Here is a 4,299-nt window from a genome sequence, read left to right as displayed (position 1 = left end):
GGTTTTTTTAAACATTTTTAAAATATTTATTTATTTTGGCTGTACTGGATCTTAGTTGCAGCACATGGGATCTTTGTTGTGGTATGCAGTCTTCTTAGTTGTGGCATGTGGACTCTTAGTTGTGGCATGTGGACTTCTTAATTGCAGCATGCACGTAGGATCTAGTTCCCTGACCAGGGCCCCTGCATTGGGAGCGTGGAGTCTTACCCACTGGACCACCAGGGAAGTCCCAAGAGTTGTTTTTTTTAAAAGATCAACAAGTTTAGCAAACCCTTAGCTAGACTAAGAAAAAAAAGACAACAAAAATCAGCAATGAAAGGGAGACATTACAACTGATGCCACAGAAATATAAAGGATTTTAAGAGTCATTATAATGCCAACAATTACATGCCAACAAACTAGATGGATAAATTCCTAGAAACACAGCCTACCAAAACTGAATCTTGAAGAAATAAAAAATATGAATGGACCTGTAACTATCAAGGACATTTGATAAGTAATAAAAATCTCCCAATAAAGAAAAGCCCAGATGGCTTCAAACAAAGCTAGAGGCCTCACATTTCCTGATTTCAAATTTTATTACAGGGCTACAGTAATCAAAACAGTATGGTGATCAATGCAACAGAATAGAGAACTCCAAAATAAACTCTCAAGTATATGGTCAAATGATCTTAAACAAGGATGCCAAGGATACCCTATAGGTAGGTAAAGGATAGTTCTTCAGCAAATGGTGTTGGGAAAACTGGATATCCACAAGCAAAGGAATGAAGTTGAACCCTTACCTTACACCAAATATAAAAATCACTCTGGGGGCTTCCCTGGTGGCGCAGTGGTTGAGAGTCCGCCTGACGATGCAGGGGACATGGGTTTGTGCCCAGTCCAAGAAGATCCCACATGCCGCGGAGCGGCTGGGCCCATGAGCCGTGGCCGCTGAGCCTGCCCGTCCGGAGCCTGTGCTCCGCAACGGGAGAGGCCACGACAGTGAGAGGCCTGCATACCACAAAAAAAAAAAAAAAAAAAAAAAAAAATCACTCAAAATCAATGAAAGACTATACATAAGACAGAAAACTATAAAACTCCTAGAAGAAAACTTATGGGAAAAGCTTCATGACATTGGATTTGGCAATAATTTCATGGGTATGACACCAAAAGCAGAGGCAACAAAAGCAAAAATAGACAAATATGGGACTATATCAAACTTAGAAACTTCTGCACAGCAAAGTACAACAGTGAGAAGGCAACTTACAGAATGAGAGAAAATATTTGCAAACCATGTATCTGATAAGGGGTTAATATCCATAATGTATAAGAAATCCTACAAGTCACCACCACCACCAAGAACAACAACAAAAATTTTTTTAAGAAGCAAAGAATTTGAATAAACATTGCTCCAAAGAAGAAATACAAATGGCCTCAAGCATATAAGAAGGTACTCAACATCATTCATCATCAGGGAAATGCAAATCAAAGCCACAGTAAGATATCACCTTATACCCATTAGGATGGCCACTATCAATAAAAAAACAGAAAATAACAAGTGTTGGTGAAGACGTGGAAAAATTGGAACTCTTCTGCATTGTTGATAGAAATGTAACATGGTGCAGCCATTATGGAAAACTGTGGAGTTGCTTCTTCAAAAAAAAAAAGAATTACTACATGATCCAGCATATGTGATATGTGTGTATATATGTGTACACACACACACACACACACACACTTCTGGGTATATATCCCAGGGAATTGAAAACAGGATCTAGAAGAGATATTTGCACTCCCATGTTCATTGCAGCATTATTTGCAATAGCCAAGAGGTAGAAGCAACTAAAAACACCCATCAAAAGATGAATGGATAAAGAAAATGTGATATGTACACACAGTGGAATATTATTCAGCCTAAAAAGGAAATCCTGTCACATGATACAACGTGGATGAAACTTAAGCCAGTTGCAAAAAGACAAGTCCTACATGATTCCATTTATAGCAGGTATCAAACACTTAGAAAGTAGAATGGTGGTTGCTGGGGGTTGGGGGTAGAGGGGAAGGGGAGTATTGTTCTATGGGCACAGAGTTTCAGTTTTGCAAGACGAAAAATAGAGATCTGTTGCACAACAATGTGCACATAGTTAACACTACTGTATTGTATACTTAAAGATAAGGTGGTAAATTTTATGTTCTGTGTTTTTTACCACACACACACACACACACACACACCCCTCAAAGATGCTAGGAAACCAAATTGTAATTTTGAAAACTGTTAAATAAGGGAGAGAATCATGCATCTTTCCTGCCTTTCCTGTATGAACTGTATTTCAGGAACCAAACAGTTGAGGGGTTTTCTCTTTATAGATTTGTAGCTAATAAATAAAGAAGGAATGAAATTATTTAGGCAATGCTCAGCAGTGACTGCTACAATCACAGGAAATGAAACAAGCAGACACCCTGTGTACTCCTTAATAGAAGGATATCATCACCTATGAAAATGTACTTAACAACTAAAAAAAGAACCCAGGGCTTCCCTGGTGGCGCAGTGGTTAAGAATCCACCTGCCAATGCAGGGCACCCGGGTTTGAGCCCTGGTCCAGGAAGATCCCACATGCCACGGAGCAACTAAGGCCATGAGCCACAACTACTGAACCTGCGCTCTACAGCCCGTGAACCACAAGTACTGAAGCCCGTGAGCCACAACTACTGAAGCCCGTGTGCCTAGAGCCCGTGTTCCGCAACAAGAGAAGCCACTGCAACGAAAAGCCCGTGCAAAGAAGAGTAGTCCCTGCTCGCCGCAACTAGAGAAAGCCCGCACGCAGCAACGAAGACCCAATGCAGCCAAAAAAAAAATAAATAAATGTATATATAAAAAAAAAGAACCCAAATTTTGTCAAGCACCTAGGTTTAATTACTAACATATGGAATACAGGGGATAGAGGAACACAGGGACACAATCAACAAAATCCAGACAGTGGAAACTCTACAGGAGAAATTACCAGTTTCTTTGTCAAATAAATTGGAAAGACAAAAAAAGGGGGTGGACAATAAGGGAATCCCATACGTTAAGAGAAATTTAAAAGAAAATCAACATACGGACCTTACTTGGACAAACTAAAAAAATTATGAAACGATTGGGGAAATTTGACCCTCCTCAGAGGATATTTCATATTAAGAAATTATTAATAATTTCTTAATATGAGGTGAGATAATGGTAATATTCTCACCTTAATATGAGGTGAGATAATGGTAATATTCTTATGTTTTTAAAACAGTTCTTAGATATATATTGGAATAATTCAGATAGAGGTTTTTTTAAACAGGAAAACAAGCCACAGTTCAACATAAAATAAATTCCAATGTGACATTGGATTTTGAGCAACTGATAGAATCTAAGAAAAGAAAATTTGATCCTAATATTTGGAGGTTTTTCTTTTGGGGTTGAAGATTTAGTAGCATAAAATTACATCTCTTCTCTGGGTCCAGTCTTATTTCTTGGTCCTCTCAAGAAATAATGTTGTGTTTCAATTTATAAAACTCTTTAGACAATTATGAAAACTTTCAGTTATGGATTAGAATATAAATCTTGACCTTTTTAAAGAAATGATATGGTAGACGAGTCTGGAAGAGCAAAGGATGGGATGAGGTGAAGGAAGTGACCATGTGCTAAGTTTCTCATCTCAAATAGTTGGCAATCAGAGACTTCCAAACTGATGGATCAAGAAATACAGGTTTTAAAGCATATTTAAAGTTGTAAAGTTAGCTGCTAGAAAATTTTAAATAATAGCGTTCATTTCATTCCCTTTATTGTTTAAAAAATTTAAATATGCCTGGATTATTTTTCAAATACACTTTAAATATCTAAATTTTTAATTTTAAACTTGCAACTAAATCATTAAATACTTGAGAGTAGGTATTTAATCTCGTACTTTTCTATTCCTCCTCCTCAGTCGCCTACCACAACGCTGGTGTCGAATGTGCTTACTTCTGAATGTGCAGTATCATTTCGTGCTTAATATTGAATTCCTTAATGGTATCTTGTTTCCAAAGAATCTTGGCTCTAGAAAGGATTTTTGGAGTAGTCAGGCAATCACTTTAGGTAAGGAAACTGAGGTCCCCAAAGGAGGAACCTTCACCTGGGAAAGCCTAGTTTAGGTGAGCTTTCCACTGCATGTCCTGCCTTCTAAATGCAATCTCTGAAAATTTTGCTTCGGAGGGAAATCAACAAACCGCACCTTTTCTGGAAAGCGGGAAGAGGCCTGACGGGGGAGCTCCAGACCTGCGCGCTCCAGACCCGCGCATGCGCAAAACCACTTC

Source organism: Pseudorca crassidens, chromosome 11 (genome assembly GCF_039906515.1).
Source record: "Pseudorca crassidens isolate mPseCra1 chromosome 11, mPseCra1.hap1, whole genome shotgun sequence".
NCBI classification, from domain to species: domain Eukaryota; kingdom Metazoa; phylum Chordata; class Mammalia; order Artiodactyla; family Delphinidae; genus Pseudorca; species Pseudorca crassidens.
This window is presented reverse-complemented; position numbering follows the sequence as displayed.